Source organism: Nannospalax galili, unplaced genomic scaffold, assembly GCF_000622305.1.
Source record: "Nannospalax galili isolate Female #2095 unplaced genomic scaffold, S.galili_v1.0 scaffold16, whole genome shotgun sequence".
NCBI classification, from domain to species: domain Eukaryota; kingdom Metazoa; phylum Chordata; class Mammalia; order Rodentia; family Spalacidae; genus Nannospalax; species Nannospalax galili.
Genome location: NW_008339910.1, coordinates 1365748 through 1380700, shown reverse-complemented (window position 1 = coordinate 1380700; position 14953 = coordinate 1365748).

Sequence of the window (14953 nt, the reverse complement as noted above, 5' to 3'; positions counted from 1 at the left end):
AAAGGAAAGTATAACCAAAGATTAAAGGGGCCAATATAATTTTTTAAGATTTCATATGTATAGCTAAAGGCTACATAACAAAAAAGCAACAATGCTAGATAGAAGATACCTTCTTTTGAGTTTTGGCCATGGTGGCCAAAGGGACTCCCAGATAGTAACCCAGCATAGAACTGGGAACATGAACAGCAGACCCCAATCTTATCTAAAGGAATATTGACAACTGATTGTTGCTAGATGAGGAACAGCTGACCTTCCTAAAACAAAGACCTCTAGATAGGCTGACTAGATTCACCAGATGGACAAGTAGTGGGGAATGGCTGGAGTGCTGACAACACAGCAGACAGTTGCACAGATATCAGAGTATAAGGGCTCTAATGGGGTGGAGGGAGGCTATGGGAGGGTGCCCTCTGGGAAATGGATGTATAAATGTATAAGATGGTTTGGGATGATCTGTGTGATACACACACACACATGCACACAGAAGCACACACACACACAAAATCAAATAATTTAAAAATATGTGTTATATTTGAGAAGGAAGCATGGAAATTTACGACATGTTAATTGGTAGAGGTGATAAACATTATCATTGAAATCTAGATATACACAGGTGCCAAGGATTCAAGTGCAACTGATTATGACTGGTAATAATCAGATACATACAGATTAGAGATGCATGTGCCAACATCTCAGTATTAGTAGCAAAAACAATGAGTCTTTCTGCAAGGAAAAATATATTCTAAAATGAAATGGAGATCTTTTTTAAAGGTTAAAAACTCATTCAATTTTATGTCTTACAGTGCTTATACTGAGTTCAAAATTGTATATTAATTCAACTGTGAACATAGAAACTTACAGCCACTTGTGAAAGAGACATCTCTTGCTCTATAGTGTGTAATTGAATAAGTTAAAGCTGTAATGAAATGCTTCGTCTAATGTAGTTATTGAAAATAAAAAAAAACATCTTTCTAATTGTGGGATTGTTAAATATGTCTTTATTATATGGAAGCATACTCCTTCAATATCTTGACTTTTCTAGAGTTTTCACCATGATGGGCTACTGAATTTTTGTCAAATACTTTTCTGAATCTATTAATATTATTAGGTGCTTATTTCCTTCATTCTGTTTATGTGACATATCACATTTATTGATTTACATAATGAACCATCCTCCATTCCTGGGAATGAATCCCATTTGATCATGTTGCATAATATTTTCACTGTGCTGTCATATTCCTTTGCTAGTATTTTGTTGAGGATTTTGTTTTGATGGTCATCAAGATTATTAGCCAGCTGGGTGTGGTGATGCATGTCTTTAATTCCAGCACTCAGGTGGCACAGACAGGCAAATAAATCTCTGTGAGACTGAGGCCAGCCTGGTTTACATATTGAGTTCCAGGGCAGTCAGGGCTATGGGAATACCCTGTCTCAAAGAAAGAAAAAACAAAAAAGAATGTTAGCCCGTAGTTTCCTATGCATATATAGGTATCCTTTTCTGGTTCACATATCAAGGTAATTCTAGCCTTGTAAAATGAGTTTGAAAGAATTCCTTCCTCTTCAAATTTTGGAATAATTTGATCATTTTATTAGCTCTTCTTTAACTATTTGAATTCAGCAGTGAAGTCATCTGTTGTTTGTGGACTCTTTGATAGAATATTTTATACTATTGATTTGATCTCATTATTCATTGATCTGTTTGAGTTTTCTATTTATTCATGATTCAGTTATAGTAAGGTGTTATGTGTCTAGTAAACTGTCCAATTTTCCAGGTTATCAAGTTTGTTTCTGTATATCAATTTTTTGTTGTAAAGTTGGTCAAATGGTCTATAATGAGCCTTTGTCATATATATGTCAAATAAATACATATCCTTTTTCATCTTTGAAAAAATAGTATGGGTTAAAATTTTAAGCAGAATTGATAAGTATAGAATGTATTTAAAAGCTTGCACACTACTAGTTATTCATCATAGGCTCCACATTTATTGGGCACAGAAGTGATTAAATAACTCAAGGCTTAATCAAGAAAAGTCCCCTGGATGTGTATGGAAGAGTGGGTGTCTGGTTCAGGATAAGAAACAGAATTACATTATTTTAAAATAACAGTGGTAATTTTAATCAAGATTTTTGCCTAAATTTGTGAGCTAAGTGAGTAACTGATTACATAATAATCAAAAAAGCAACCGTGTTAGGTAGTGATGCCCAAATTTTATAGTCTAAAAATAGTCATTTTAGATTTCTTTCTAATTAGATCCAAACATATTAATGTAAAGGGGTCAGGTGTTGTTTTTTTAACTAATTCTTTTTTTATATTTTATTTATTTTATGTGGATGTTTTATACCTGCATGTAGGTGAGTGCACCCATGTTGTGCAATGCCCGTGGAGGACAGAAGAGGCTGTTGCATACCATGGACTGGAGTTATGGACAGTTGTTAGCTGCCATGTGGGTATGGGTTTTGAACCCAGGTCTTCTGCAAGAACAGTCAGTGTTCTTAACCAGTGAGCTATCTTTCCAGCCCATTTAAGTACTTCTTATCAATAAAATTATTGACATGAACGTGGTTGCTGTTGAATAATAATGAGTTAAAGAATGAGTTAGGTATGCAAATAATTGAATTTAATTAAACATTTGGTTAGTCATATGTTGATTTATAATTGCTCATTTTCCTCAAATATTCAAACATTCATTAAAAATTCACTATATACCAAACCCTGTTTTATTAAGTCAGGCAAAATTTCCATTCCACATACAGTTTAAATTCTACTGACGGAAAACAAATAATATGCCAAATATAATAGGAATATACTATTTTAACTATAAAATTACAATGTAGGAAAACAGAGAAGGAAAGGAAAGTCTTTGTGCCACTTAGCAGGTGTCCATCCAAGAATGAACTTTTGATGCAGTATAGACTCAAACAAAGTCCTGTGATCCCATAGAATCTGCCCAAACTCAGACCTCACTTTCTTCTTGAGCAGTTTCAGGACAGGTTGTTACATGCCAGGCCTATAATGATAAATACCCAACACTTTCCACTGGCATCTCAATTTCTTCAATACACCTTGAATTCTTTGTCTTTCCCAAGACTGAGATAAGAATGTCAGCATAGCTCTCATCAGGTTCAACAAAGAAAAAGAATAAAAAACCCAGGGCTCTGGTCCAGCTATTTTGAACATTGGAGGCTGTAGTTTCATCAAATGACTGCCTGGGTAAACTAAATCAATTCAGGTATATGTATCAGGGGGTTTACAACCTATGAATAAAAGCTAGAGGTTAAGAAATATAAGATTTCAAGAGATATTAGATTGCTTGTGTGTCCTTGTTCTGAGGTCTGGTTGAAAGAATCAGTGATTCCACATTGATGTCTATGCATAGCTTTTATGTTCCAAGAACGAGATAATCCTTCTGAAGCCAATGCCAACTCAGTGTAATCATCTTGTGTTGCTTTGGATGGGATTCTGTTTTTTCTTAAATACTCTAATAAGAATCAGCTTTGTTTTGATGCTTGCTTTCAGGATATTAGTTAACTATTGATGTATTTAAAAAGTTACCACAAATTGGTGGGTTCCAGCTGTGATTGATCACGTTTATACATCTGTACTTTGTCAGGCCAGTTGCAGTGAACTGGAACAGGCATAATTGCTCTCACCCAGAAGAATCTTTAGTCGTTGGGCAGCTGGAATCTTTCAGCTGTAATGTGTATGTCTTTCAGCTTGGTCCCCTGACTTGCTTTCCTGTCAGTGGTCAAAAACTGAGAGCATCAGCATAAGTCCTCAAGTCCTCTTCAGGGTGATGGTTTCAACTGTCAGACACACTCTCACATCATGCTAGAAGTATCTGATCTCTGTCATCATGGGGTCAGCTGTAAAGCCATATTGTAAGGACAGAGTCATAAATTGGGAAGAATTGTTCCATTTATGAAATATATGAATTGTGCTAAGGTAGAACAGAAGGTATCATGGAAATAATGATATTTGAATGAAAATGAAAATGTGAAGAACATATGGGAGAGAGAAAAGGTTTCAGATTGCTTGCACAAACTCCTTAAAATTGAAATTCTCTGGAATTAAAGTAGCTCATAGTGAGTACAACTATTGCAATATAAACAAGATCAACTGTCTGAAGAAGTGTGATCTAAGGGTTCAAAGTTCAGATCACTGTGTAATTTCATAACATAAAAGCCATTTATGATTTCTGATTCTGTTAAGAAAACACTTCTCATCTGCAGCTTATAGTATAAGACAGTGGATTGCAAATCATATTAAGCAAACTAGGCATGTCTAAAAATTATTTATTTTTTGTAGAACAGCTAGAAAATAAACTCAGAACTAATACATTTGAATGATGTTGTAAAGCAGAGAAAGTTCAGTATCTTAGGTGTTCACCTTCACGAAAGCTTAGAGGTTTTTTATAAAATTACCATACTAACTAGACAAAATGATCTTTAAAATCCTATCCATGTCTATGGTTCTATAATGTGATTAAGGTTCTATAAACCACTCAACATATCATTAAATTGTTACTGTACTTTCATTCCTAGGTGCTGCCCCTTACAAAATCAATGTTTAATGTTTTAAGATTGTATTTGTATCTAAATTTAAAAAATAAGTTCTTAGCCTAATATTTAAATGACTATTACTCCAGAATTTCTCTTTTACTCACTGTTTTGAAAACCAATATAAGGTTAAATTTCCTAGTACTGTTTTCTGTGAATTTGAGAAGCATGATTTATTTTCCCTAAAAGTGATCTCTTATTTATTTGCTTATATGTATTTGTGGCATGGCAATTGGAACTAGCTTCTACCACTGACTTGTATATCCAGCCCTTACTTATGAATCTTATGGTGCCTAAAGCATGAAAAAGGTATTATTGGCAGAAAAAAGCTAATCACATTTAATATCATAGTTTTATAGTTTATCACATTTTATGATAGCTGTTGATTCTGTACTGAGGTGGGATAGCTAAGACATTTTCTGTTTTTATTTGGTGACAGATTTACATAAATATATGGACAGTTCGTTTGACTGTGGCCACTCTGGGCAGCAGGGAGCAAAGATGGATGGTGGATCCTCTTATTTATGTGTCAGACTGCTGAAACCAATTGCTTCCAAAATTTAGTGAGAAGATAAACAAATGTTAATGAAATTTGAACATGATATCTCCAAGTCATTGGGTCAGAAACCATTTTATAACTTCTGCAGTTGTTATGTAGATAAGTAGTTACATGGGAATTGCATCTCTGTGTATGACAAGTTTAAAATTATTATTCAAAGAAAACATGTTAATATCATATACCCTACAATCAAACATTTAATTATAAAGTTTGAATTATTTTGTTTTTACTAAAAGCCAAATCTAGAGTAAAATGAGGGCTAGATGTGATGATCAACTTTTTGCTCAACATGAGTTTTTCTCATTGATATTTTCATTAGCCTTGAATGAGAAGTAAAGAACTTTGATTTGGCTCATGTCATTCCAAGCAAGGTGAAATATATATGCAGCGATTGGTAAAGTGTACATTATAATAATCACATTGTCGCCATTCCCTCCCATGCTGTCTTTGATCTATTGGCCTCATTTGATTTCTCTTTGTTATTTTTTTTTCTTTTACTAGGTACTTTTTCCCCCTTTCTTTAGATCTAGTAATGCTCCTTTTGATTTTGAAATTTGCGAGCCCAGGGTACCTTCTGTAGATAATGTCATAAAACATGGAGTTGGAAAATGTCAGACTATTATCTTCAACGCCTAGTCACATTTCATGACACTTAAAAAATACTGCCAGCAGAATATTGAAGATAATTTCCTTCACATTTTTGCAGAAATGCACAAAATGAGCCTTTCATCTACAGTGACATTTATTAACCTGAACATGAGATTAGCTGCAATATTTGTACCAAGTACTATTTTGCACTCATCCTAGAACCTTTCATCTTACACTCTAAAAATTTAAATAAGTTAATTCAGTAATCCTTACAAGACTCCTACAACTCAGTAATTATTTCCATTCCTCTTTTACTGATGAATAAATCAAGGCATTGAGAAAAATCCTAAAGTCACACTCAAAGTCAAACATGATTACAAATATGAAAATTCTGTTTCTTCTACCTTTCTACTACACAGCTGTGCATTTGCCATTTTTAACAAGTGTTTTTCTAAATGGCTGTATAAATTGTACAAACATTTCTTCAGTAAACAATAAAGAATCAATATTTGTTCTTTTAAATGTTATCTAATAATTTTCTAATAGGTCAACTATAATCAATTATCCTGAGGAAACTCATTAAAATGTACTTATTTAACAATAAAGAAAGGATATTTGAAAGCTTATAGAAAGGGGACATCTTAGAAGAGAAGATGGATATTAGCAATATAAGGCCAATTTTTATTATAAGTGATCATCTTTTATTAATTTATTGAAGCAATAAAAAGTGAGAGTGACATAAATGTCAACAATTTTTGCTTGTTGTTGGTCACCCCTCCATGAAGAATGTCTGTTCTGGAGTATTTAATAGAACAACATAGCGGCAGCATGAACAACTCTGCCATTACACTTATAGACAGAGATTTGTAAGGACATTCTCTACATTTATGTAGCAGTCATCTTTGGTTCCCCAGACACTGTAAATCTTGGACAATATGCCTTACTGCCTATTGTCATTTTCGTTATAGTTAGTAACCTATAAACTTTTACATGCAGACTTGTTTAGTTGCCTTAATTTCCTGACTATACTATGTTGAAGACAGTTTAAGTTTTCCACATTATTACAATCTTTAATGCTAATTATTAACTTGTTAATAAACTAAAATGTTTTAATTAGAGTAGCATGTATGACTATTTTTCTCTTCAGTCAAGGATATTTTAATTGTATAGTGTTACATTACAATTATGGTAAAATATCCTAACATATTTACCTGGAGTACTTACCAGGGTAATAGTGTTACAATGCTTCACATGCTTCATTGCCTGAAGATGACTTTAGAAAATGAACCAGATATTCTGTATTGATTAAGATAAATTCCCTAACATAGTATTTTAGATTATGATGCCATTATTAAAATGGACACAAAACATTACAACTTATTAGACACCTTGAAATAATGCCCAACTATGTTGGTTTAATGATTTTTACCTGTATTCCCATATCCTTGCAAAAGCATTTTCTGTTACAACCTTCTACTACATCTCTGTTTGAACTTCCTCTTTCATTTTTGATGCTTCTTCATGGATTGGAGAGAATAAATACTCTCCAATATATTGGCTAAATCAGGTATATTGGTTAAATCAAGAATGTCTTTTGGAAATAGCAAAGATTACATAGACTGTTTCTATAAACATTTCTGAAAACCAGTTGAATTTTAAAACAAAGATATTCTACTCTTAAACTCTTTTGTCCTATATTTATGATGTATTAATTTGCTCAAATTAAGCAAGTTTTTAAAAAATATTTATTTATAGTTTAGATCATGTGTATATGAGGGGGATGATAATTGCATGTATGATTTCCGTGGGGTCCAGAAGAGGATATTGGATCCCATAGATCAGGAGTTAGAGGGCAATGTGGGTCACCCAGTGTGGATGCTGGGAACTGAACTCAGGTCCTCTGTAAGAGCAATATTCACATTAGGTGCTGAGCCATCTCCCCAGCCCCATAAGCTAGTTGTTAAATGCTTAGTAACAATAACAAAATAGAAGCTGAAATTAGTCTTATTCTGTAGAAAATGCTTAAGCGTAGTCAACATTATTTCAATTTTAAATGAATTTGGGAAGTAAGCAATTTACTCTTAATAATACTTCCGTAAATATCTGTGTGTCATGCAAGAGTGCAGCTTATCATTGAGAAATCGCACACATCGACTGGGGCAAGGCAGCAGATCAACAGTTTGATGCTGTCCGTACAAATGCCGAGTGACCCTGGCCTTCAAAAGGAGATGAATTCATCTTCTGAATTTAGGCCTGGGGTTCCTCTCACCTTACAGAACTGGAAAGTTTGTGCTACTGGGTGATTGTTGCGCTTCTGTGATGTGTAGTTATACAATTTCCCTCAGCACCTGGTGTGATTTTTCGTCTCCGTGTAGAAGGTATGAAATTATCAGTTTTAAAATTTTAAGTATCATTTACCAAAATCATTTCCATTTATATTCAAATATTAGACATGACAACCCCTATTCATAACAGCATTTAGAATGTTTAATACATGTGACTTAACAGTTCATGCTAATTTCAGCTATATCTATTTTCAGAGTCAAATCAACAGCAGCATCTTTTGCTTAACATAGGTTATTTGAATCAGATATCCTCTGTTTCTCTTGGTTATCACGTTAAAGGCCTGCGATGAAGTTATGCAAAATTATAGACATGTACATAAGTAGAATTCCTCCTTCCTGTTTTTTTTCATCTTCAAATATTGCTTCTTGATGTACTTTTCCATTTAATTTGAAGACTAACATAAGAACAGAAATTGTTTCATACAATATTCAATATCTTGTCAATAAAATTAGTAAAGTCTGGAAAGCAATTTCCATTTTAGCTCATGGATCAGGAGATAAGACCCAATAACTGTTAATTTTCGCTATGCAAAAAGGTGTAATTTTTAGTACTCTTGCTAAATTCGATCATCCACATGGGAGCTGTTATTATCTGCATAATGTACTGAGGCACTTGCAATTAGGTTTACTATTCAGATTAGTCTCCCTTGGTTTAGCGTCGCTTTTGCTTGAAATGATAAAATTAAATTAGCAGTATTCCTCAGGTCAGTGTGAAATCTCTTCTAAAGGATTTTACAGGTATTGTTGCCCATTACAGCTTTCATTGCATAATATCGTATGCCACCGTGACACCCTTTTGCCTTATTTGTAGGTACTTTTATTAATAGAAGATGGTATATAATTTGTTTAATTTCTTTCACTTAGCCATTGCTCAACCACTTAAAACAACAATATATGTCTTCATTCAAGCAACCTTACTTTCAACATTTCTAGGTATGTGATGAAGTTTTTATTAAAAATTAAAATACGAAGGAATGATCAATAATACTATATCCTGAGTGCAATATAAAGTAGTTTCCTTACTGAGAAGTGGAAATAACCTATGAAATAATGTCTAGGAAAGAACTAGCCATTGTCTTCCTTGCTGTGATTTCTATTATACATTCTCTTTTCTCCTTGACATATATTTATCTAATGTAATTTGTTTTCCTTTTTGTTGTTATTTGTTTGCTTGTCTTTGGTCTCAAATGATTGGTAGAAACAAGATTTTTAAAAATGATATTTGAGGGTCTGGAGAGATGGCTCAGCGGTTAAGAACACTGACTGTTCTTGCAGAAGACCAGGGTTTGAATCCCAGCACCCACATGGCAGCTAACAGCTGTCTGTAACTCCAGTTCCAGGGGATCCAACAGCCTCTTCTGCCTTCTGCGGGCATTGCATGACACGCGTGCACTTACCTACATGCAGGCAATACACACATATACATAAAATATAAATAAATTAATTAATTAAAATATTTTAAAGAATGATATTTCATACATACTTATTAAAACTTACATTTAAATTACAGGTTTATAACTGAAGAAAGGAGAGCAAGTACAAAGCAGATTTGACTAAAACAATCAGACACCTTCATTTTAAAACAAAAGAGAGATTTTTGCCATGAAACGTTACCATAGGAAATTCTCAGCAGTGTCACTGGCTCTAACACATTGAACACTTTCATTTTATTGAATCATCCTTTACTCATTCATTCATTCATTCATTGTGTTATTTTCTCTACTGGAAAATTATTACTCCAGGGAAGATGCTTCAATGTAAGTTCCATTTCTGTTGCTCGAAATACTGGGTGCAAAATGTGTCCTTCTACAAAAGGGTCTTACCTTCAAGTTCTGGGATGAAATCAGGGACTGTGACAAATCCCTGGGTTATTTTGGGAAGCTATGGACTACCGTGACCCACAACTTGAAGGGAAATTTCTCCTGTCTGGCACTGTATCTTGTTATATAGCCTTCAGGTATACACAAACACTAACACAAACATTCACTGTATCTTTCAGTCAGCTTTTGAACTAATACAGTTCCCCTGGTTCTTCACACCACCTAAGTATTATTGATTTCTCTTCTCTCCCTATCTAGCCCTCTCTCCTCCCTCCCCAGTTAAAGTACTCTCACTTTCCCCATTTCCTGTTGGTAATACCTGTCTCCAATTAAAGTTTTAACATTCTTGATTGGTAAGCCAAGTGGTGAGGGAGTAAAAACAATTACATTGCTGAAATTTTAAGTCAGAAATCTGTTGGTGGATCAAAATAGCAAAAATATCAAGCAGCGATTTGCATCCCCATTTCTTTCTTGGCTCATAGGTTATTTACCTAGGAAACTTCACTTTATTTTTTAAATTTCTGAAAACAAGGGTTCTTCATTATAGTATGTAATAGTTTCAATTAAAATTTTGGTAAGTGTAGCAGGAGGCCTCCAAAGATGGTGCCGACCCAGAGCCCTGGGATTCAGCGAGAATTCACTTTCACTTGGTCACAAATAGGCCTCCAAAAGGAGCCCAGGCCTCCTTACCCTGCTCGGGAGCCCAGTGACTGCTGACAGACTGCATGGCACGGACCAATCAGAAAACGATACCTGACTAAAGGGATTTGGGGGCAGAGAAAAGGGAGATATAAGGTGTGCCTCCTCCTGCATTAAAAGAGTCTGCAGCACCTCGCCGCCTAGTACTTCCTTCTACCCTACTACTGGGGTCTGTGTGTCCCCGCCTCTTACCCCCCCCAAATAGCAGGGGACCCTAGGAGAACCCGCAACAACTAAGTTCGCATTTTATAGCATAAATTTTGTCATGAAAAAGTATTTTTTAAAATAATAAATATGTTCATCTCAGACTTGAATATAATTTACATTAGTCATTTAGAAAAGTCAACTCATTACCTAAAGTATATCGTTAATAACTATAAGAAAATATAAAAAGGGGATAGATATTAACAACTTGTGAAGAAAATTATGGAACAAGGGAAAATTTTACTTTTTCTTTTAAAGGTAGGTCTTTTTTTCCTCAAGGATAGGCTATAGATGGCAGCTGCAAACAAAAATAGGAAGAAACACACCTGCAGATGGTAAGGAAAGGAGACTTTATTTGATAATGGTAATCAGACATTCAAATTATTCCACATGGGAAAGCTATTTTTTACTCGAATCTGGGAATGAATATGATTCATGTATCTGCGTACTATAATTTTTTTCAGGAGGTAATTTCCATAATTATTTACTTTAAACAACCTTTTAATCAAGTTGTGTTTAAAGTATCATCACCTAAATAATTTTATGATTTTTAATTACTATAATATTTAAAACTAAGGAAAACAGTCTATATTATCAATCTATCAATTTATTTCTTTATGTGTGTGTGTGTGTGTTCTTTTAATTGCTGTCTTTTTTGATCTTCACCAGATCCTAGATAGCCGTAGGAAAGATAGAACATTAATAATATAAATTATGTTCTCCGGGGAAGCAGGCATACCAGGTACATGTGAGTGATAATAGCAATTCCCACATATTATACCAATAAATATTGCTATTTGAATAACCAGCTGGCTATGGCTTTGTTATATATACTTTTAGTTATAATAAGGTGTGTTCCCACCAGAGCACTTCTTTCTAGGAATTTTTTAATATGAATGCATGCTGGATTTTTGTCAAAGGCATTTTCTTGATCTGTTGAGATGACCACATGGTTTTTGTCTTTAAGCCCACTTATATATTTTCTTAAATTTGTTGACTTACATATATTTAACCATCCCTGCATCTCTGGAAAAAAAGACAACTTGACCATGCTGGATGATCTTTTTGATGTGTGCCTGCATGTGTTTTGTGAGTATTCTGACTATTCTATTTTGTAACTTTATCCAGTTTTGGTATTAGAGTGATACTGGCTTCATAGAAGGAGTTTGGGAGTTCTCCCTCTGTTTCTATCTTTTAAAATAATTTAAGCAGTATTTGTTGTAGATCTTCTTTGGTGTCTGGTAGAATTTTGCTGTAAATCCCTCTGGGTGTGTGTTATTCCTTAGTTGTGTTGCTATTTCTATTTCCTTATTTGTTATGGGTCTGTTTAAACTGTTCACCTCTTCTTGGTTTAATTTTGGTGGTGGTGTCCATGATTTTAGAAATTCATCCATTTTTTTTTTTTTTACATTTTCCAATTTAACCCAATATAGATTTTTAAAGTATTAACTTACAATATTCTGGATTTTTTTGGTGTCTGTGATGTTTCTCCTTTCATTTCTGATTTTGTTGATTTGCATTTGCTCTTTCTTTCTTTTGGTTAACTGGGCTAAGGGTCTCTTTATCATATTTAAACTTTCAAAGAACCAGCTCTTAGATTAATTGATTTTTTTTGTATTGTTTTCTTTGTGTCTATTTCATTAATTTCTGCTCTGGTTTTTGTTATCTTCTCATCTACTTGGTTTGGGGTTGTTCTTGCTTTTCCAGAGTCTGGAGTTTTACTGTTAAGTCACTTATATGTGCTCTTCATGATTTTTTAATGTAGGCACTAAGAGCCACAAACGTCCCACTTAGGATTGCCTTTAAGATGTCCCAGTCATCTTTGTTGCATTGTATTCTCATTTTCATTTAGTTCCAGGGATACTTTTATTTCTTTCTTAATTTCTTCTTTGACCCACTCATTATTCAGGAGTATGTTGTTTAATCTCCATGAGCTTATGTACTTAATAGAGTTTCTTTTGCTATTGATTATAAGCTTTGTGACACTGGAGTCTGATAAATTAAATGGGATTATTTAAATTTTTTTGTATTTGTTTCATATCCCAGAATGTGGTCAATTTTAGAAAAACTTGCATGAGCTGCTAAGTAGAAAAGTGTATTCTTTGGTGCTTGGGTGGAATATGTTATAGATGTTTGCTACAGCCATTTCATGTAACATGTCAATAAATTCAGATGTCTCTCTGTTTATTCTTTGTCAAGCTGACCAGTCTATTGAAGACTGTGGGATATTAAAGTCACCTACTCCTATGGAGTTGGGGTTAATTCCTGTCTTACGGTCCTGGAGTACTGTTTTTTATGAAATAGGGTGCTCCAGAGTTTGGTACATATATGTTCATGATTGTAATAACTTCTTGGTAAATTGTTCCTTTGGTTAGAATGAAATCACCTTCTTTATATCTTCTGATTAGTATTAATTTGAAGCCTATTTTGACAGATAGCAGAATTGCAACACCTGCCTGCTTCTTAGAACCATTTGCTTGGATTTTTTTATTTATCCTTTTACCCTAATGTAGTGTCTATCCTTGAAGGTGAGATGACTTTCTTGAAGACAATGAAAAGATGGATTTTCTTTAATGATTCATTCTGCTAGCTTGTGTCTTTTGATAGTGGCGTTGAGGCCATTGATATTTAGTGTTATTATTGAAAGATGTGTATTTGATACTGTGATTTTAATTTCTTTGTGGTCCTACTTTTTATTTCTGTTTTTATACATTTCTTTATTTTCTTTCTGTAGCCTCATGGGTATACTCATTCCTTTCTTTGGTCTTTCCAATTTCTTTGAGTATTCTCTGTAATGCTGGTTTGGAAGACATGAATTTATTATGCCTATTCATGTCATGAAAAATTTCATTGTCCTTCAAACATGATACACAGTTCTACTGAATAAAGTATTTGAGGTTCGGATTCCTGGTCATTTAGAACTAGTAATATTTGGACCAGGCTATTCTAAACTTCATATGTATTGAAAAGTCATCTATAATTCTCATGGGTTTTCCTTTATATGTTAACTCATTGTTTTCTTTAGCAGCTTTCAGTACCCTCTCTGTTTTGTACATTTAATGTTTTTACTATGATATGCTGTGGGGACATTCTGTTTTGGTTATGTCTAATTGGTGTACTGTGTGCTTCTTGAATCTCTATAGGTGTGTCTTTCCTTAATTTAGGGAAGTTTTCTTCTATAATCTTGTTGAAGATCTGTTCAATGCCATTAGCCTGAGATTGTTCTCCTTCCTGTGTGCCTACCATTTGTAGATTTTGTCTTTTCATATTCTCTCACATTTTCTAAGTATTCCATTCCTGTATGTGTGTGATTTTTTTTAATTTTACATAGTCTTTGCTTAAGGAGTCCAGATTTTCAACTATATCATCCAATCTTGATATTCTGGTTTCCAATTCATTTATTTGCTTGCGAGACTTTCTCTTGCTGTTTCTAACTGTTTTGAGTTTTTCAATCTCATGTTCATTTCCATTTGGGTTTACTTTGCTATTTCTCTCTCTTTTGTGGATTCACTTTTAAGTCCTGAATTGTTTTTGTTATTTCATTAAGCCACATATTTGTATATTATTAGAATTCCATTGTAAGTTTATGCTTTCCCTGTTGAGTTCTTTGATCTCTTTGTCTCTGTTTTCCTTAATTAAAAATGTGGCATAATAATATATTTTTTTCTAACCAAATGAAAGTAGAACATCAAAAATAAAACTGAAAATAAATCTACCATAGGATCTGGTTGTAACACTTATTCATATAACCCCGAAGGACTCATCCTACTGGAGAGATACTTGTGAAGCTATGTTTGTTACTGCTCTTTTCACACACACTAAGACATGGAAACAACCTAAATGTTCCTCAATTGATGAATGGATACTGAAAATGTGATAAATTTAAACAATAGATTTCTACTCAGCAGTAAAGAAAAATGATATCATGAAATTTGCAGATAAATGGTTGAAACTAGAAACTGTTACATTAAGGAACACAAATCCAGAAAAACAAGAGATGTATGATCCCTCTGATTTGTGAATATTAGTTCCAAATCCTTATATGTGAGTATATATCCTAATGTAAGAGCAGGAGCCAGGAAAAGTTAAAATGTTCATGATGGTAAAGGGAAAAAGAGCCTGGAAAATGGAGAAAGGTATTGCCAACTGGAAAATTGGGTAGATGTGAGTATTTAACTAATAAA